We start from the raw sequence: 22,549 nt of genomic DNA, 5'->3' as shown, positions 1-22,549 counted from the left end.
TTCATTGCTCTTTTACCATTTCCGATTTTCTTTGTTAAACCTCTCAAGAGCAGTATAAAAATTTGTTTTTCTTCTCCCCAAACACTTGCCCCATAACCTACTACGGTCTACCCTTCCCACTTACTTGCCACTGAAATTCATCAGTTGAATGTTCCAGTGCCATTGTAATGAATAAATCCAAAAGTTTGTTCTCATTTCTTACTTTGTGCTCATGTGTCATTTGACACTATTAATCTCTTCCTATTTGGCTTCCCTGATATTTCAAACCCTGTTTCTTGTACTTCAAGCCCTTTTACTCCACTCTCTGGGATATATTTTCAAAATCCTTCTTCTGTATCTCCTTAGGTAGTATAGGGGATCAAAATATGTCACTCCCAAATATGCCACTTTGGCGTAAAAATTATTGTAGGCTGAAGAAAACTGAGAAACATCACACACCAAAAAACTTCTCTGCCCCCCCATACTTGCCTAAAAACACATACATTTTTTCAAAAATTTTTGAAGTTTTTATTTTTTTATTATTTATTTTTTAGGTAAGTCTATGCCCAATGTGGGGCTTGAACTCATAACCCTGAGATTGAGTCACATGTTCTATAGACTGAGCCAGGCAGGCACCTCTAAGTTTTTATTTAAATTCCAATTGGTTAACATATAGTGTAATATTATTTTCAGGTGTACAATACAGTGATTCAACACTTCCATGCAACACTGGGTACTCATCACAAGTGTACTCCTTAATCTCCACTATCTATTTTTACCCATCTCTCACCCCCTCTCCTCTTTAGTGACCATAAGTTTGTTCTCTATAAGAGGTAAAAGTCTGTTTTCTTTTTTTTTTTTTAAGATTTTATTTATTTGACAGAGATCACAAGCAGGCAGAGAGACAGGCAGAGAGAGAGGGGACAAGCAGGCTCCCTGCCGAGCAGAGAGCCCAATGTGGGGCCCAATCCCAGGACCCCAGGATCATGACCCGAGCCAAAAGCAGAGGCTTTAACCCATTGAGCCACCCAGCGCCCCAAAAGTCTGTTTTCTTGTTTGCCTCTCTCTCTTCTTTTTTTCCTTTTGCTTATTCGTTTTGTTCTTAAATTCTGCATGAGTTAGATCATATAACATTTGTCTTTTATTGAGTGAGTCATTTCACTTAGCATAATACATTCTAGATCCATCCATGTTGTTGCAAATGGCAAGATTCCATTCTTTTTTTATGGCAGGGTAATAGTCTATCATGTATATATACCACCTCTTCTTTATTCATCAATTGATGGACAGTTGGACTTTCCATAATTTGGCTATTGTAGATAATGTTGCTGTAAACATCAGGGTGCATGTATCCTTTTGAATTAGTATTTTTGTATTCTTTGGGTAAACACCTAGTAGTGCAGATCATAGGGTAGCTCTCTTTTTAATGTTTTGAGGAACCTCCATACTGTTTTCCAGAGTAGCTACACCTGTTGGCATTCCCACCAACAGTGTAAGAGGCTCCCTTTCCTCCACATCCTTGCCAACACCTGTTGTTTCTTGTGTTGTTGATTTTAACCAGTCTGACAGGTATGAGGTGATAACTTATGTAGTTTTGCTTTGCATTTCCCTGATGATGAGTGATGTTGAACATCTTTTCATGTGCCTGTTGTCCATCTGTATGTCTTCTTTGGAAAAATGTCTATTCATGTCTTCTGAGCAGTTTTTAATTGGATTATTCATTTTGGAGGTGTTGAATTTTATAAGGTCTCTATATATTTTGGATACCAACCCTTTATCAGATAAATCATTTGAAATATCTTCTCCCATTTGATAGGTTGTCTTTTGGTTTATTGTTTCCTTTGCCCTGTAGAAGCTTCTTATTTTGATATAGTCCCAATAGTTTATTTTTTATTTTATTTCCCTTGCCTCAGAAGACAGATCTAGAAAGAAGTTGCTATAGCTGATGTCAAAGAATTTACTGACTGTGTTCTCTTCTAGGATTTTTCCATTGAGTATTTTTTCCTGCTTTGCTGAAGACTGATTGACCATATAATTATGGGTTTACTTTTGGGCTTTCTGTTCTGTTCTATTGACCTATGTGTCTATTATTGTGCCAATACCATACTGTTTTGTGCCAGTACCATACCATACCACTATATTACAGCTTTCTAATATAACTTTAAGTCTAGAATTGTGATGACTCCAGCTTTATTTTCTTTTTCAAGGTTGCTTTCACTATTCAGGGTCTTTTGTGATTCCAAACTAAATTTAGGGTGTTTTGTCCTGGCTCTGAAAATACGCTTAGCCTCTTAATCACCAGAGACTCTTATTAGTGCAGAGATGGCATTGAGAGGAATATACATAATCAACTTTATGAAAACAACTCTTGTCTTCCATTATTTTGTTATATATTTACCTTCCTGTAGTTTGCCACACCTGGAAGCCCAGAAACCTTGAGGGGTAGAGGAAAATTTTACTTTCTTCCCCTGTAGTGCCTTTTCTTGTTCCTCTCGGCATCCTTTCCATCTCTATTCATTGGCCTCAAAGAGTAAGGGAACAGAAGTAGGCCCAGCAACTTAGGCAATGGAGATCAGGCAAAACCCTAGCAACAAGTGCTCTTTGCATTGCTACGCTACCACCCTTTAAGCAAAATGCTCCCAGAGACTAGAGTATTTAAGAGAGGTTGGGGTTGTGGTAGCATGGATAATAAAGCACATTCTGTGTAGTGGAGAGGCTTGACAGTCTTGGAGAAGCTGACACTAGAATCAGAGATAAAAAAAAAAAAATCAGAGATCATAACCTGAGAGCAAAAATTTGAGTGCTCGAATACCACAAGGTTTTATTATTGCTGCCAGCTGCTCATGGTGAATGGCCAAATTAACATGCCAGGAACTGTCTCACTGTGACCTTGAGAGAGAGAGAGAGAGAGAGTGTGTGTGTGTGACCAGTCTGTGTGGCGTTCCTAAGAGATAGCTGCCTTAAAAAACACAAAATCAAAGAGAGCAAAACCACAAATAATCTGCCATCCTGGAGGCTGGGGGAGACTATGGGAAGTGATACAAGGCAGTCATAATGCCTAAATCACATCTCTGTGTGTAGATTGATGTTGTTAATGTTAAAGATTTTACTTAATAATTACAAGAGAAAAACCAGGAAAAATGTTATAACCTATTCAAAGAAGTCAAAGAAGGGCACCTGGATGGCTCAGTCGTTAAGCAGCTGCCTTCAGCTCAGGTCATGAGGCCCACATTGGGCTCCCTTCTCAGTGGGAAGCCTGCTTCTCCCTCTTCCACTCCCCCTGCTTGTGTTCCCACTCTTGATCTGTCTCTCTCTGTCCAATAAATAAATAAAATCTTAAAAAAAAAAGAAGTCAAAGAAGAACAAGTTTATGTGGAATAAAGAAATGTTGAAATTAATATGCAAATGAAAGCAAATGGCTTGGGGTGGGGCCAGTGCTGGTCCTCCACAGGAACAGACACAATTTGCATATATATGGGCAAGAATTATTTTCCATTGTTTTCAATGCTTTGATGTTTCAATCAATTATTTTGAATTGTTACCAAACTTGCAGAGGTGTAAAATAGCTCTTTTAGGTTTAGAATCAGATAACCAAAGAAAGTGTGCTGTAGACAATGGGGTTTTCCACTGAAGCAATTTTTTCCCTAAATGCAAAGCCTTGGAAGGAGACACAGCAAACATCTTTGCCAAAGTTAGGGAAGTGCTCTGTGTTTTCTTTCAGACAGTTGTATAAAACGGGCTCTTAAAAAAATGTATTCAGACAACGTTTGTTCTAAAAAAAGGGGAAACAGTATTTAAAAGTTGAGTTGAATTGAGTGCTGCACAATTTGAAGGATAAACACAAAACTCTATAGTCAGTGACTGAGTTTGAATTCCAGATTCACCATTTGACAGCTGTTTAATCTTGAACAAGGTACTTAGCCTTTGTAAGTCATTTTCTTAAGCTACAAAAATAAATAATAGTAATACCATCCTTCTTGCAACTATTGTGAAGATTAAATGAGAAAATGTATGTAAGGCACTTAGCACTATGGCACATAGTAAACATTTATAATATTGCCTATTATTATTATTATTAATTGCTATGAGACTGAAGTAACATAGAATGGCAGGACCTGAAGACGACATTGTGAGGCCAAAAACTGTGAGTCACTCTCTGAGTAACATCTTCAGAAGGGCCTTGATTTCAGACAATGTAAAGTTCAAATATGTGTTAGTAACTTTGGGAAAAGTTATGCCTGGAAGAGTTTGAAGTGTCCTGTGTTAGCCAGTTCATAGAATTATAGAAATTTAGAGCTGGAAGTAGTCTTAGTCCAGTTTTTTTCTTGCAGGCTAGGAAACTATTATGGACATGTTGCTTGGATGTCACAGAAAACTAAAGGACCGTAATGGGAAGCTCTGAGAAATGAAGGAGAATATGCCATCCCAAAATATGCCAAAATATGTATTATTTAAAACTGAAGACAGTTGAGAACAGATGGAGAAAGTAGTCTTCTTGGAGATTCCCTCATCTGATTAAAAGTAGAAACTTCTGAGAAATGACGACAGTCATAAATCTCCTTTTCAGGAGAGTTCTATGACCATGAAGATGGAAAGCTAGCACTGAGATAAGTCTATACAAACAAATCTTATTAAAATAATCTTTATTTTCTCTTAGTTCTCCATGTATTTACCTTCTCTAAAAGCCCCCTTTCCTTTATCCAGTACTTTATAGATATTTTACTGCCCTTTGTTAAAATGGTATATAAGCTCTCAAGCCTAACTACCTTTTCAGCTTTCACTTCTTTTCTGTAACTCCCAATGCATATAAAATAAAAAATATAAACGTCATCAAGAATTTATATGCTTTTCCTTCTATTCTCCTTCTTTTGCCAATTTAATTTGCGGGCTATAGTTACAGAACTTAAGAGGGTAGAGGAAAGTTTTTCTTCCTCCACAGAAATAACTGTCAGGAAGATCAGGTGTCGCAGTAATCCTAAAGGCCTAGGAATGAGAAAGGTATCTGACTGGAGAAAACCTGAGCAGGCAAGGTCCCTGTTTACCTCTCAACTATACCACCCAACACTTCACTCTGATAATCCATTTTCTATCTCCTTTCCCTTCTCCTTTCTCTTTGAACAGATTGAAAATCAACCAAATTTAATGACTTTCTAACAGAGACACTATGTTTTTATGAACACTTAGTTCTTTGTCTTCTGATATGTAGCACAAATAGCATCTCTCCTACAAAATCAAACCAGAAAATAAAACAAACTGGCTTTAGCCAATTTTGAACACATCTGGGGAAAAACTTTTCCTCTACTCACTTAGGTCTTATCACCAAGTGCCTGCAAATTAATTAACAATAGACAGATTAACAGAAGAAAACACATTTTATTCACATACCTGTAGGAGCATTCAGATGAAGAGGTGCCCTGAATAGCTAGAGATAAGGGTTTAAATACCAGTTTAATAGGGGAATTCAAGGAGGGAGAAAGGGCTTCCACGGGAAGAGCAAATGGGCTTTTAGGGAAACAAATGGAAGGTATGACATTTTGTGATAATGTTTGTTTATGCAATTTCTCATCCCTGTGTGAGTGGTCAGTCTTCTCCCTAGGAGTAAGGCTCTCTCAGAGAGGGAATTTATGGCAGCTTCACTCTCTGCCTCTTAGTCAGATAAGGGAAACTTTGAAAAGGCTTCTTTCTGCATCTGCTATATCTCAGTGTGTCAGCTTAATCATCATACCAACTCTGGGAATCTGAGTCTCCAGAGAACTGTCTGATGCAAAGGAAAAGAAAGTCACTTCAAAGGAAATTCCAGAAATTTAACAAATATCCATATACATATAAAATTTCAGGTGATCACATTAAAGTTTATTTTTTAGAAATTAATTAATAATGAAAAATATAGTGATAATTATACTGTAAGTTTCTATGAAAAAGAGTGATGAATATTAGTCAGTGCCTCCAGAGTTTAAGGAACACAGACACATGTAATAATGACTTCTATACAATTGAATTTCTTATGTAATAGGAAACAAAACATTTAATATCATTGAAAATTTGTCACCTATGAATATGGGAACAATGAGTACCTTGGTATCCTGGGGGATATGTTAGAATTACCAATGCTTTATGAAATTGTTGAGTATTTCATTTTTCCTCCATTGTGGCCACTGCGATGTCAGCTGTGTTTAGACCTACACTTTCTACTCATATTTTGTGAGTTTGTTCTATATCTCAGTACCATGACATTTTCCAATCTTAGGTACTGGGGCAATCTGATTATTTGGTTGTGTATAGAACACCACCTAACCTACCCTCACAATATGATTTTTATTTGGCAATCAACTGTCCCCAAACTCAGTGTTTTAGGTTAAGCTTGTTGCTTTATTGAGGCATATCATCTATCTTGACTTGCCCTGAACTCTCAAAGCCCCAGTGACTTTCCCAGGATTCTTTTTAGTAGATCCAAATCTATATACTCACTCAACAAATATGAGTTAAGCATTTATTATTTGCTAGGCATGTTCTAGACTTCTAGAAATACAAAAAAGAATATAGGTTTTTGTGAATCTCAGCTTAGTAAAAAAGAAAGACCTGTAAATAAATTATTGAAATATAATGTCAGACATGTTGTAATATAAATGAGCATAATAGAAGCCTCCTTAAATGACCTCTTCTTAACCTACTCAATGGATTAAACAATGCTCATGGTTCTTTCAGCAAGACTAAAAGAAGACTTCAGCTACCTTCATTTGGACCTCAGTCTGTACTTTCTAATACATTAAGTTCTTCTTTCCATGTCATCTCTAAACTCAGGCAAAAAAACCAAAACTACCCCTCAAGCAATGACAACTGCCCCAAGCCAGCAGTACCTCCTGTGGTTGCCAACAACAGACAACAATCAACCAGACTTTTACTGCCCACCGGCATGTACCCACCTACCTTTGTCTCACATTCTCCTTATATGAACCTAGAAGTATTTTCAGCATTTTGGAGAGGGTTTTTGAAACATTAGTGCACTATCTACCTGGTGTTGGCCTCACTGAAATAAATTTCTTCTTTTACAACTGCCACTCTCTGCCTTTGGATTTTGTCAGTGGTGAGTAGCTGAACCTGGTCTGTTTGGGACCCCTGGAGCCAGGTGCTTTTGTACCTCTTCACTCCCGTTATAAGACATGGCTGATAGTCATGGCAATTTGAGCATTTTCAACCAGTGGGCTCATGTCTATAAATATAATCACTTCTGCTTTTATACCATCATATTGCATTCTTACTAGTAATCAGACATGCAAGAAGAATAAAAAAAGGAAACTTGTTCAAATTCTATTTATTATAGAGGTATAATAGAGGGGGAAATTTTTGATGTATGAAAGTGAAGCATGGTATTTCATGCTTCAGTGGGGGGGGGGGGAACTATTCAATAAATTGAGCTGGAAAAATAATTATCCATATAAAAAAAGAAATTGGATCCCTAGCTCACACCATGATAAAAATCAAACACAGAGAGATTAAGGACTTGAAAATTAAACATAAAAATTTAAAACCTTTAGTAGTAAATATGGATAAATATATTTCGGGCTTTTGGCTAGTGAAGGAATTCTTAAGACACAGAAACTACTTAACCTAGAGGATATGAAAAGTCTGCCATATAAAATAAAGAATGTGTATTCATCAAAAACACCTTAAAGAAAATGGAAAGTCAAGACACAAACTTGAAGAAGATATATTCATTACACATAACTGATTAAAGGATTAGTATCGACTATAAAAAACAACAACAACTAGAAATGAAAGGGAGAAGGACCAATCCACTGGAAATAAAATGGACAAAGAGCATGAATAGGTTTACACCTGAAGAAATACTAAGTTCAATAAAAATGAGGAGATACTCAATTTTGATAGTAATCAGGACCACAATCAAGACCATAGTGACGTGTCATTTTCTACTCATCTGATTGGCAAACAACATCAAGTATTGGAGAGGATGTGGGTCAGCATACATCTTAAACATCATTGGGAAGGATATAAATCAATTTAGGCATTTTTGAGAAAAGTAACTCTACTCCCAACTATATACCTTAGAGAAACTAGTTTATGTACACCAGGATCCAAATACAGGAATGCTTGCTTTATGACTCCTCATAATAGTAAAAGCAAATACGCAAAACACCTAAAAGCTCTTCAACAAGAGAGTGAATATGTATAAAATATTAGAGGGGTGAAAATGGATAAATGAACACATCAATATGAAAGAATCCCAGTAATGTTTCATTTGAATGAAAAAGCTGAGACTGATAATATTAAGGATAATACGATGTACATTTGATAAAATTCAGAAATAATGAAAGTTAAACAGCATATTTTGGGCACACATGCAAAAATAACTTTAAACAATAAAGTAATATAATCAGATGAACAGAATATGGAATACCATACAAGACAAGTTATCTTGTAAGTATACAAGATAAGTATCTCATATTCTCAGAAGATTAAAATAATACTGCAGGGAATGGCTAAAATTAACAAGTCAGGAAATGACAGATGCTGGCGAGGATGTGGAGAAAGGGGAACCCTCCTACACTGTTGGTGGGAATGCAAGCTGGTGCAACCACTCTGGAAAACAGCATGGAGGTTCCTCAAAAAGTTGAAAATAGAGGTTCCCTATGACCCAGCAATTGCACTACTGGGTATTTACCCTAAAGATACAAACATAGTGATCCGAAGGGGCATGTGCACTTGAATGTTTATAGCAGCAATGTCCACAATAGCCAAACTATGGAAAGAACCTAGATGTCCATCAACAGATGAATGGATAAAGAAGAGGTGGTATATATATATATATAATGGAATACTATGCAGCCATCAAAAGAAATGAAATCTTTCCATTTGTGATGACGTGGCTGGAACTAGAAGGTATTATGCTTAGCGAAATAAGTCAATCAGAGAAAGACAGCTATCATATGATCTCCCTGATATGAGCAGGTAGAGATGCAACATGGGAGGTTTGGGAGGTAGGAAAAGAATAAATGAAACAAGATGGGATTAGGAGGGAGACAAACCATAAATGACTCTTAATCTCACAAAACTAAGGGTTTCTGGGGGGAGGGGTATGGGGAGGTGGGGTTATGGACATTGGGGAGGGTATGTGCTTTAGTGAGTGTTGTGAAGTGTGCAAACCTGGCGATTCACAGACCTGTACCCCTGGGGATAAAAATACATTATATGTTTATAAAAAAATAAAAAAATTTAATAAAGGTAAAAAATATAATACTGCAGGAGTAGGAAGTAACTAAAAGATAAGCAGAGGATAAACATTTTCAAATTTGCATTTAAAAATTTATCAATCTGGTGGCTGCATGGAAGATCATTTACAAGTATATGGACAAAACCTCAGTGGTTAAAGTACAGGCATACCTCAGAAATACTGTAGCTTTAGTTTCAGACCACCACAATAAAGTGAATATCACAATAAAGTGAGCCAAATGAATTTTTTGTTTCCTAATGCATTTAAAATTATGTTTATCTATACTTTTAGTCTATTAAGTGTGCAATAGCATTATGTCTAAAAAAATGTACATACCTTAGGAGTACCTGAGTGGCTCAGTTGTTGAAATGTCTGCCTGATCATAACCTGATCCTGGGATCCTGGGATCAAGTTCTGCATCTGGGCTCCCTGCTCAGTCTCCCTCTCCCTCTGCTGCTCCCCTGGTTTGCACTTTCTCTCACTCTTCACTAGCTTTCTATCAAATAAATAAACAAAATCTTTAAAAAAAATGTGCATACCATAAATAAAAAATACTTTATTGCTAAAAAAAAATACTAACCATCACTGAGATTTCAGCTAATCATAATCACTTATCACAGATGACCATAGCAATTACAATAATTATGAAAAAGTTTGAAACATTGTGAGAATTACCAAAATGTGACACAGAGAGACTACATGAACAAATGCTATAAAAAAAAATGGCACCAATAGACGCTCAACCCAGGGTTGATGCAATCCTTCCATTTGTAACAAATGCAATATCTGCAAAGCATAATAACACAAAGTACAAATAAAATGAGGTATGCCTGTATAATGACACATGAAAATCACATAAAACCATGTCCCTCTTCTTCTTCTTGTAGCACACTTAAATAAATTATACAATTTATTGCAGGCTTGATTGTAATTGTGAAATATTGGAAGCAATCTAAATGCCCATACATAGAAGAGTGGTTGAATCAACTATGGCATATCTACACAATGGAGGACTACGTAACTATACAAAACAATGAGGATGATCTCTATAAAGCAGCACAGTTTTTGTCAACTATTGTGACTAGACTATTTGTCCATTTAATTTATAGATGCTTATTTCTAGAATTGTGAAAACATTGACTTTATACCTTTTGTATATTTATCTTGAATGCAACTACCTTGTTAATACTTTTATTGATTCTTGTAGGTTTTCTGTTTGTTTGCTTTTTTATTAGAGTCTTTGGAATTTCCAGGTATAAATTTTATAATCAGTCCAAAGGGATCATTGTTTCTTTTCCATCATACATGCCAGGTTTTTTTTTTTTTCCACTTAAAAAAAATCTTACTGAATTTATTAGAAGACTTAAGATAATAATAAAAATTATAGATGGCATCCCTGTCTAGTTGCAAATTTTACTATTTCACCATTTAAAATAGGAAAAAGATAGAAATAATTTAAAGGAAAAGATCAATCAATTCCATTATATTACAATTTTAAAACTTTGTTCATCAAAAGACCCCATAAAGAAAATGAAAATTCAAATTACAACCTGGAAGAAGATACTTCATACACATATATAATTCTGATAAAGATTAGGAAGATTAGAACCCAGAAAATGTAAATAATTTTTTAAAATAAGTAAGAAATACTAAATAACTCACAGAAAAATGGGGAGAGGTGCTGGGGCAGGTTTTGACTTCAAGAGTCAGTAAACTGGGTGCCCGTCACCCAATTACCCCACCCCTCCACCAACCTTCAATTTTTTTCCTGTGGTTAAGAGTCTCTTATGGTTTGTCTCCCTCTCTGATTTCAACTTTTTTTTTTTTCCCTCCCTTCTCCCGTGGTCCTGTTTTGTTTTTTAAATTCCAAATATGAGTGAAATCATATGGTAATTGTCTTTCTCTGATTGACTTATTTCACTTAGTATAATACCTTCTAGTTCCATCCACATCATTGCAAATGTCAAGATTTCATTTTTTTGATGGCTGAGTAGTATTCCATTGTGTGTGTGTGTATGTGTGTGTGCGCATGTGCGCACACATACGCGCATGCACACATACATACTACATCTTTATCTATTCATCTTTCAATGGCCATCTGGACTTTTCCCACAGTTTGGCTATTGTAGACATTGCTGCTATAAACACTGGGGTGCAGGTGCACCTTCAGATCATTGCTTTTGTATCTTTGGGGTAAATATCTAGTATTGCAATTGCTGGGTCATAGGGTAGCTCTATTTTCAACTTTATGAGGAATCTCCATAATGTTTTCCAGAGTGACTGTCACAGCTTGCATTCCCACCAACAGTGTTCCCCTTTCTCTAGATCTCACCAACATCTGTTGTTTCCTAACTTGTTAATTTTAGCCGTTCTGACCATGCGAGGTGGTATCTAATTGTGGTTTTGATTTGTATTTCCCTGAAGCCAAGTGATGTGGAATATTTTTTCGTGTGTCTGTTAGCCATTTGTAGGTCTTCTTTAGAGAAATGTCTGTTCATAGCTTCTGCCCATTTCTTGATTGGGTTATTTATTCTTTGGGTGTTGAGTTTGGTAAGTTCTTTATAGATTTATCCGATAAGACATTTGCAAATATCTTCTTCCATTCAGTCAGTTGTCTTTTAGTTTTGTTGACTGTTTCCTTTGCTGTGCAAAAGATTTTTTATCTACATGAAATCCCAATAGTTAATTTTTGTTTTTGCTTCCCTTGTCCTCAGAGATGTGTCCAGCAAGAAGTTGCTGTGGCTGAAGTCACAGTAGTTGCTGCCAGTGTTCTCCTGAATGATTTTGATAGATTCCTGTCTCACATTAAGGTGTTTCATCCATTTCGGTCTATTTTTGTGTATGGTATAGGGAAATAGTCCATTTTCATTCTTCTGCATGCAACTGTCCAATTTTCCCAACATCATTTGTTCAAGAGACTGTCTTATTTCCATTGGATATTCTTTCTTGCTTTGTTGAAGGTTAGTTGGTCATGGAGTTGAGGATCCATTTCTGGGTTCTCTTTTCTGTTCCATTGATCTTTGCATCTGTTTTTGTGCCAGTACCATATTGTCTTGATGATCACAGCTTTGTAATAAAGCTTGAAGTCAGGAATTGTGATGCCACCAACTTTGTGTGTGTGGTTTTTTTTTTTTTTTTAACATTCCTTTTGCTATTTGGTATCTTTTCTAGTTCTACACAAATTTTAAGATTATTTGTTTCAGCTCTGTGAAAAATGTCAATGGTATTTTGACAGGGATTGCATAGCCTGCATCCATGTTCATCAGGGATATTGGCCTGTAATTCTTCTTTTTATTGGTGTCTTTGTCTGGTTTTGGGGTCAAGGTAATGCTGGTGTCATAGAATGAGTTTGGAAGTTTTCTTTCCATTTCTATTTTTTTTGAATCAGCATCAGAAGAATAGGTAATCATTCTTCTTTAATTGTTTGATAGAATTCTCTGGGAAGCCATCTGGCCCTGGGCTTTTTGTTGGGAGATTTTTGATTACTGCTTCAGTTTCCTTGCTGGTCATGGGTCTGTTCAGGTTTTCTATTTCTTCCTGTTTCAGTTTTGGTAGTTTATACATCTCTAGGAATGCATCCATTTCTTCCAGATTGCCTAATTTGTTGGCATATGGTTGCTCATAGTATGTTCTTATAATTGCATTTCTTCAGTGTTAGTTGTTTTCTTTTTTTTAAAAGATTTTATTTATTTATTTGACAGACAGAGATCACAAGCAGGCAGAGAGGCAGGCATAGAGAGAGGAGGAAGCAGGCTCCCCGCTGAGCAGAGAGCCCGATGCGGGCCTTGATCCCAGGACCCTGAGATCATGACCTGAGCCGAAGGCAGTGGCTTAACCCACTGAGCCACCCAGGCGCCCTCTTCAGTGTTAGTTGTGATCACTCCTCTTTCATTCATGGTATTATTAATTTGGGTCCTTTCTCTTTTCTTTTTGATAAGTCTGGCTAGGGGGTTATCTATCTTATTAATTCATTCAAAGAACTAGCTCCTAGTTTTGTTGATCTTTTCTACCATTCTTTTGGTTTTCTGTTTTATTGATTTCTGCCCTAGTTTTTATTAATATTTATTAATTCTCTTTTCCTGCTTAGTTTAGGCTTTATTTGCTGCTTTTCTCCACCTCCTTTAGGTGTAAGGTTGGGTTGTGTATCTGAGACCTTCATTGTTTCTTAAAGAAGGCTTGTATTGCTGTATACTTTCCTCTTCAAACCACTTTTGCTGCATCCTAAAGGTTTTGAACAGTTGTGTTTTCATTTTCATTTGTTTCCTTGAATTTTTTTTAGTTCTTCTTTAATTACCTGGTTGACTCACTCATTCTTTAGTAGGATACTCTTTCGCCTCCATTATTTGAGTTCTTTCCTAATTTCCTCTTGTGATTGAGTTCAACTTTTAAAGCATTGTGGCCTGAAAATATGCATATTCTTATGGTACTGGTTGAGACCTGATTTGTGACCCAGTACGTGATCTAGTCTGGAGAATGTTCCATGTGCACTTGAGCATACTTTTGGTTATTGTGAGTTTGTGCATCTGGGTATGTATGTGTATACAGTGAAGAATAGATTAGAAAATATTTCTATTGATTGTCCTTCTTCCCCAGCAGAAACACATGTTCATATTTGTTATGTTTTTGCCTAACAATGCAATTACTGAAAAGTAAGTTCCTTACGTTTCAAACATGAAAACATTCAAGATTTAGTTAAGTTTTCTCTGTTAACTTTTGTATATGAAAAAAAATTTTTTTTTCTTTAAGGTGTCTTGCTATCAGCCTTGTGTCATATGTGACTAAGATATCTTTGGTCCAATTTCCTTTGATTTAGGTACCCAGGCAGACATAGAAGAATTTCTCCATTTTCTTTGTTTCAACCTATACATTGTCCTTTTCTTTTTGTTCTTAAATAGCTTAGTCACACTTTAGTAATATATTCTCCCATGAAGGGATGAGGTCAGCAAAAAAGTGGTCTTGCTCTTTTTCTTATTTTTTTTTTTTTAATAAAGAGCCAGATAGTAAATATTTAGGCATGGCAGGCCATACAGTTTCTGTCACAACTAATCAGCTCTGTCCTGTCGCATGAAAGTAGCCATAGACAATACGAAATTAGTGTGGCAATATCCCAATAAAATTATTTATGGACATCAAAATTTTCTTTTAATTTTCATGTGTCACAAAGTAGCCTTTTGATTTTTTTAAGTATTTAAAAAATATAAAGACCATTATTAGCTTATGGATTGTACAAAAATAGGTAATGGGCCAGATTTGGCTCATAGGCTATAGTCTGCCAATCACTGATCTAGACTAAGAAAGAAACAGGGTAGAGCAAGTGCCTAGGCTTCTCTTTGTAAGGATTGTTCACTCTTCCTGACTGATAATTGAGACCACCTGCATCAACACAACTTAACTATTGAGACAGAGAACTAAAATATTTGGCTAAGGAAATCTTATCCAATAAATCAATAATATCACTGTCCCTTTGGAGAAATTTTTCATACCTAATTTTTTCTAGATAAGCAATTGTTCATCTAGGCACACATCTTTTCTGTTAGGACAATAGATCAACCACATGGACAAAAAACTTACTTATCAAGTAATTGTTTCTTTACCATTACTCATTTCAAGCTCCTCAACTCACTCTATCTACCAATGCTAAACTATTATAACACAAATTTTGTCTGATCCCAATCAATTTCCTTTCTTGAAAGATACATCTATGCCACTTGAACTCAAGGCTCTAAAACTGTATGAAATATCTTCTTCTGACTTCACTCTTTGGAAGCATTACCAAGAATATCAAAGTGGTATTCTTCCTTACTGCAGCTATTCTAACAGTTTTGTCTGTTTAACAGGTTTTTCTAGTAATATTTTGGAAGAGTTGATGGTTGATCTGAGTAACAGCTCTATCCTCAATTACTGGTTTTGTATTTTCTTTATTATTTTTTTGGATTTCAAGATAGGCTAGCTTACATGCACTTATGTAATTATTCATCAACCTTATCTTATGTACACACTGTTCTTACAAGTACATGCAGAGTTCTCTCTTTTTCAGCAAGGTTGAAATTGTGAATGTCCTTTTTTTTTTTAAGATTTTATTTATTTATTTGACACACAGAGAGAGATCACAATAGGCAGGGAGACAGGCAGAGAGAGAGTGGGGAAGCAGATTATGGAAAATTGTCTTCTAACATCTCTTAAGTTGCCCCCTTTCAAAGATCTTGTTTTGAACATTCCACTGTACTTGCCTTAAAAGAAATCTCATTCTTTCCAACTGTTTCAATTGTGGAGACTCCCAATTAAGTCCTGCTAATTTCCTTAATATCAAAACACTGTGGGTCCCAAAACCATAAGATACCAAGGAATAAACCTAACCAAAGAGACACAGTATCTATACTCAGAAAACTATAAAGTACTCATGAAAGAAATTGAGGAAGACACAAAGAAATGGAAAAATGTTCCATGCTCCTGGATTGGAAGAATAAATATTGTGAAAATGTCTATGCTACCTAAAGCAATCTACACATTTAATGCAATTCCTATCAAAGTGCCATCCATCTTTTTCAAAGAAATGGAACAAATAATTCTAAAATTTATATGGAACCAGAAAAGACCTCGAATAGCCAAAGGGATATTGAAAAAGAAAGCCAACGTTGGTGGCATCACAATTCCGGACTTCAAGCTCTATTACAAAGCTGTCATCATCAAGACAGCATGGTACTGGCACAAAAACAGACACATAGATCAATGGAACAGAATAGAGAGCCCAGAAATAGACCCTCAACTCTATGGTCAACTAATCTTTGACAAAGCAGGAAAGAATGTCCAATGGAAAAAAGACAGCCTCTTCAATAAATGGTGCTGGGAAAATTGGACAGCCACATGCAGAAAAATGAAATTGGACCATTTCCTTACACCACACACAAAAATAGACTCAAAATGGATGAAGGACCTCAATGTGAGAAAGGAATCCATCAAAATCCTTGAGGAGACCACAGGCAGCAACCTCTCCTCTTTGACCTCAGCCACAGCAACATCTTCCTAGGAACAATGCCAAAGGCAAGGGAAGCAAGGGCAAAAATGAACTATTGGGATTTCATCAAGATCAAAAGCTTTTGCACAGCAAAGGAAACAGTGAACAAAATCAAAAGACAACTGACAGAATGGGAGAAGATATTTGCAAATGACATATCAGATAAAGGACTAGTGTCCAGAATCTATAAAGAACTTAGCAAACTCAACACCCAAAGAACAAATAATCCAATCAAGAAATGGGCAGAGGACATGAACAGACATTTCTGCAAAGAAGACATCCAGATGGCCAACAGACACATGAAAAAGTGCTCCATATCACTCAGCATCAGGGAAATACAAATCAAAACCACAATGAGATATCACCTCACACCAGTCAGAATGGCTAAAATCAACAAGTCAGGAAATGACAGATGCTGGCGAGGATGTGGAGAAAGGGGAACCCTCCTACACTGTTGGTGGGAATGCAAGCTGGTGCAGCCACTCTGGAAAACAGCATGGAGGTTCCTCAAAATGTTGAAAATAGAACTGCCCTATGACCCAGCAATTGCACTATTGGGTATTTACCCTAAAGATACAAACGTAGTGATCCAAAGGGGCACATGCACCCGAATGTTTATAGCAGCAATGTCCACAATAGCCAAACTATGGAAAGAACCTAGATGTCCATCAACAGATGAATGGATCAAGAAGATGTGGTATATATACACAATGGAATACTATGCAGCCATAAAAAAAATGAAATCTTGCCATTTGAGACAACATGGATGGAACTAGAGGGTATCATGCTTAGCGAAATAAGTCAGGCAAGAAAGACAATTATCATATGATCTCCCTGATTTGAGGAAGTGGTGATGCAACATGGGGGCTTAAGTGGGTAGGAGAAGAATCAATGAAACAAGATGGGATTGGGAGGAAGACAAACCATAAGTGACTCAATCTCACAAAACAAACTGAGGGTTGCTGGGGGGAGGGGGGTTGGGAGAAGGGGGTGGGATTATGGACATTGGGGAGGGTATGTGCTTTGGTGAGTGCTGTGAAGTGTGTAAACCTGGTGATTCACAGACCTGTACCCCTGGGGATAAAAATATATGTTTATAAAAAATAAAAAATTATATTTAAAAAAAAAACAAAACAAAACACTGTGGGTGACAAACTTAAAGTGTTCAATCACATTATTTTGGCAAAAAGTACAATGATAGATGGTGTATGGAACAATAATCTTGAGCTAAATGAGGCTATAGGAAAGCTTCCATCTCTCACAATTTATTTTAAAGAGCCAATTATATTAGATATTAGGAACTGTGTTTAGATTTACCACTTTTATAAAAAAGGAGAGTAAAGGGATGCCTGGGTGGCTCGGTTGGTTAAGCAGCTGCCTTCAGCTCAGGTCATGATCCCAGCGTCCTGGGATCGAGTCCCACATCGAGCTCCTTGCTTGGCAGGAAGCCTGCTTCTCCCTCTTCCTCTGCCTCCCGCTCTGTCTGCCTGTGCTCACTCTCCTCTCTCTTCACTCCTCTCTCTCTCTGACAAATGAATAAATAAAAATCTTTAAAAAAATAATAAATAAATAAATAAAAGGGGAGTAAAGAAAGAATACATATGTAATTTATGGTGTGTAGACATCAATGTAATTTTTGTATTTTGTATCATGTGAATTAGATTATTTAAATTTTTTAATATATCCTGTCAGGCATATATACTAAAATGATTCAGAATAGGAATAGGGTAATCTTCATATTGTTGCATGGTTTCTTTGCATTCATGTCCTTCCATTTCCTTTTCTTTGACCCAAGATGATGATAGTGAAAGAATAGTGTGAAAAAGATATTTTGAAGTATTCTGGCAATGTCTTCAAAATTTTGAGGGAATTTCATTTCCAACATAAAATTCTGTACCTAAATGAATGATCAATCCACTGTGAAATTTACACAAACTTTCCTCAGGAAATTTTACTTACATTCCAGGATAGTAAAATAATGTCTTTTTCTACAAGGTAGGATAAGGTAGATTTGCCAGCAACACTGTAAAGATCAGAGTCTCTGAAACTTGGACTTCATCTTCTTTATTGAGCCCCGGAAGCATGTGTAGGTACCATCTGGCCCTTCCTGTGTTGCTCTTTGAGGACTGGGGCTCAGGAAACCAGAGCTATCTATATGTTTCCTTGGTTCCTGACTTCACTGTGAGTACACAGTTTTTGTCTCTGACACAGAGATTTCCTGTTTTCTGGTAGTGTGTATACAAAACCCTATGGGATCATAATGTGTTCTATTGCAAGCAGCTTAGAATCTCATACCTTTCATAGTTTCTGACTTAGCAAGAAGAGATTAGGGAAAGTAGAGTTGGAAAAGAGTGACTATATGAGTGTCATTTAAATAAATGGGGTGTTGGTCCCTTTCTAGAGTGACAGGGCAACTCTCTTACTTTAAAAATAGTAAGATTCATGGTTATTGGTGTTGCTCACTAATAAATTATCCTCCCCTTCTTTCTGACACATAGGATTAAATTGAGGTTAGATTGGACCAAGTTAATAGTTCTGGCCAATGGTTTATGAACAAAAATGACATATGCCCCCCCCCCTTTTTTTTTCAGATGTAGAAAAGCCAATCCTAAAATTTGTGTGGAATTGCAAGAGTCTGTGAAGAGTTAAAATAGTATTCAAAAAGAAAAAAAAAAAAAAGAATAAAGTTGGAGACTCATGTTTCTTCATTTAAAAACTTACAACACAAAATTACAATAATCAAAAGGGTATGATACTGTCATAACAACAGACATATCAACCAATGGAATAGAATTGAGAATCCAGAAATAACCCATACATTTATGGCCAGTTGATTTTCAGCAAAGATGCCAAGGCCATTCAATGGGGAACAGATGGTCTCTTCAACAAGAGACTATCTTAACTGGATATCCACTTGTAAAAAAATGGAAGTTGTACTCCTACTTCATATCACATTGGAAACTTAATTTAAAATGTATTAATGACAGGGACCCCAGGTAGCCCAGTCAAAGGGCTGACTCTTGATTTTGGCTCAGATCATGATCTTAGTGTCATGAGATTGGGCCTGTGTCAGTTTTCGCACTCAGCAGGGAGTCTGCTTGAGATTCTCTTTCTCCCTCATCCTTTGTCCCTCCCTCTATTCATGTGTTCTCTCTCTCATTCTCTAAAATAAATAAATAAAATCTTTTTTAAAAAAATGGATCAATTGACTGGAATATAAGATCTCAAATTATAAAATTTAGAGTAAAACAGGGATAAATCTTCAGGACCTCAAATTTGTCAAGCAATTCTTAGATATGACACAAAAAGCACAAATAACAAAAGAAAAAAAATAGATTGGATTTCATCAAAAGTAAAAAGCTTTTGTGCAGTAAATGACATTATCAAGAAAGTGGAAAGACAACCCACAGAATGGGAAAAAAGATGTGCAAATCATAAAGGAGTTATTCCCTGAATACATAAATAACTCATAACTCAACCACAAGAAGACAAAGAACCCAATTTAAAAATGGGCAGAGGAAGCAAATAGACATTTCTCCTAAGAAGATACAGACATACAACATCATCTGTCCTTAGGGAAATGCAAATCAAAATCATAAAGAGATATCATACCCACTAGAATGGCTATAATAAGAAATAAAGAAAGAAAGAAAGAAAGAAAGAGAGGAGGAAAGAAAAAACAAGTGTTGGCAAAGATGTGGAAAAATTTCAACCTTCATATACTGTTGGTGAGAATGTAAAATAGTTCAGCCATGTGGAAAATAGTTTAGTTCCTAAAATAGTAGAACATAGGATTTTCATTGATTCAGAAATTCCACTCCTACATATATAGCCAACAGAATTAAAGACAGAGATTGAAACAAATACTTGGACATTAATATTCATAGCAGCACTACTTACAACAGCCCAAATATCCAATCCAAATACTGATCAACAGATGAATGGATAAAACTGTGGCATACACATTTGCGACAACATGGATGGAACTAGAGCGTATCATGCTTAGCGAAATAAGTCAAGCAGAGAAAGACAACTATCATATGATCTCCCTGATATGAGGAAGTGGTGATGCAACATGGGGGCTTAAGTGGGTACGAGAAGAATAAATGAAACAAGATGGGATTGAGAGGGAGACAAACCATAAGTGACTCTTAATCTCACAAAACAAACTGAGGGTTGCTGGGGGGAGGGGGGTTGGGAGAAGGGGGTGGGATTATGGACATTGGGGAGGGTATGTGCTTTGGTGAGTGCTGTGAAGTGTGTAAACCTGGTGATTCACAGACCTGTACCCCTGGGGATAAAAATATATGTTTATAAAAAATAAAAAATAAAAAAAAAACAAATAAAACCTATTTCTTAAAAAAAAAAAGAACAAAAAAAACCCTGTGGCATACACATACAATGGGATATTATTCAGCCGTAAAAAGAGATGAATTACTCTTACATGCTACAATCTAAACAAATCTTGAAAACATCACACTAATTTTAAGGAGCCAGGCACAGAATGTTACTTATTGCAGGATTCCATTTCTATGAAATGTCCGAAATAGATAAATCTGAAGAGACAGAAAGCAGACTGGTGGTTGTCAGAGACTAGAAGGTAGGAGGAATGCAGAGTAACTGCTTAATTGGTACAGGGTTTTTTTTCAGGGTGATGAAAATATTTTGGAACTAGATTTGGAACGAGAATTGGGTGATTCACAACAATCACAACATTGTGAATTCACAACATTGTGAATGTTTTAAATGTCACTGAATTGTTCACTTTAAAATGGTTAATTTTATTGATGTGAATTTCACCTCGATTTTTGAAAAAAGTGACATATGTCATTGCCAGCATAAGCATTTAAGTGCCCAATGTGAGAAACTAAGGAATTTTCCTCCCTAACATGGCAAATACCAATATTCAAGATGGCAAGTACTTTATCAGCTGAGTGGCTGGATGACTAAGCCTCTAAAATGAACAAATCTCTTGAAGAACCCCAGGGGACATATAAGTAGCAAAAACCTTTGTTGTTTTAAACTACTGAGATTTTGGGATTATTTTCTCTGCAACATAATCTAGTCTATCTTAACTGATAAACTGCTACTAAGTATTCTTCTACTGTGGGGTTTATGTAACAATGAGGCTGGTCTGAAAGGATTCCTTAGGGAAGTTGTATTTGAGCTGAGTTGAAGAGCCTATGAAAAAGAAAAGGAAAAACACCTCAAGAAGAAAGAATATTATGTGCCAAGTTTCTAAAGTGGATGAAAATAAGGCACATTCATAAATGTGGTTCATATTTTGAAAGCAAAGGGAAGAATGGTAGGCAGTGAACATAATAAGGTAGAAAAGGAGAGATAAGGTAGGGTCTTACAGGCCTTGTTAAAGATTTTGGTTTTTATGATAAGAATAATAGGAAGTCTGAATGGTGTTAATGAAAATAATGACAATAACACCTAATATTTCTTGAGCAATTATTATGTTCCACTTACCATTCTGACAACTTTGCAAGTATTGTCATTCAATCCTCTGCAAAAGCTCTATAAACTGTTATGATTATCTCCTACTTTACAGATTAAGATATTTAAATACAGGAGAAGTTAATGGTTTTTGCTTATTTCCACAAAAATTTGTAAGTAGTAGAGCCATAATTTTAAACTAGGAAATCTAGTTTCAGGGTCATAACAAGATTTCTATCCTTACATTGTATTTCACCACCTCAGACCTGAAATCATCCCCCCCCCCCCAATTAAAAGCCAATGTTTCCTTTTGGGGGAGTAGTATTTAGAAACTATAATCTGGGCACCCAGTGTGCTCAATGCTACTGGAGTGTCATTGCTTATGTACCACACTAGTGAACAAAATTAGGAAGTGACACAGTTTTTAAATCATGAATTGATATTGACATTGACAGTTCAAATTTAACATTACTGTTTTCCTCTCATTTTATTTTTGTTTCTTATTTTTTATCCTTCTATATCTTATTTGTCTTACAGTTTACTCATATACTTTCTTATTTGCTTTATCCTATGATATATGTAAAATAGTTATGTATAGTTTTTAAAAGCCAATGTCATGAAGAACAAAGAAAGAAAGAAGGTGGGGCAAATGTTCTAAATTAAAAATGTCCCAAAAGACCAGACAACCAAATATAATGCATGAACCTTGATTGGATTCTGGGTAGAAGAGAAAAACTAACAAAGAAACAAAACTAGCAATAAAAGGCTGTATTGACCCTTGGGGGAATTTGAATATGGACTAGGTATCAGATGCCATTATAGAATTATAGTTAATTTTCTTGGATGGGGTAACAGCTTGTGGTTATGAGGAGACTCTCCTTATT

The 22,549-nt window shown here is 36.0% G+C and overlaps 1 long non-coding RNA gene across 1 annotated transcript in view; it reads right to left on the bottom strand.

The window, feature by feature from the left end:
- Positions 1–2,774: 2,774 nt before the first annotated feature.
- LOC309868604 overlaps positions 2,775–22,549 on the bottom strand; it is a 55,426-nt gene continuing 35,651 nt past the window's right edge. Inside the window, exons 2-3 of the long non-coding RNA XR_014313746.1 lie at positions 9,545–9,704; positions 2,775–2,868 (exon numbers count right to left, since the gene is read on the bottom strand). This is a non-coding gene — a long non-coding RNA (uncharacterized lncRNA). The remainder of the gene's footprint in view (positions 2,869–9,544; positions 9,705–22,549) is intronic.

This window comes from Mustela nivalis (assembly GCF_964662115.1).
Source record: "Mustela nivalis genome assembly, chromosome: 7".
Taxonomy (NCBI): domain Eukaryota; kingdom Metazoa; phylum Chordata; class Mammalia; order Carnivora; family Mustelidae; genus Mustela; species Mustela nivalis.
Note: the sequence above shows the minus strand (reverse complement) of the source record. Positions and strands in the feature narration are given on the sequence as shown.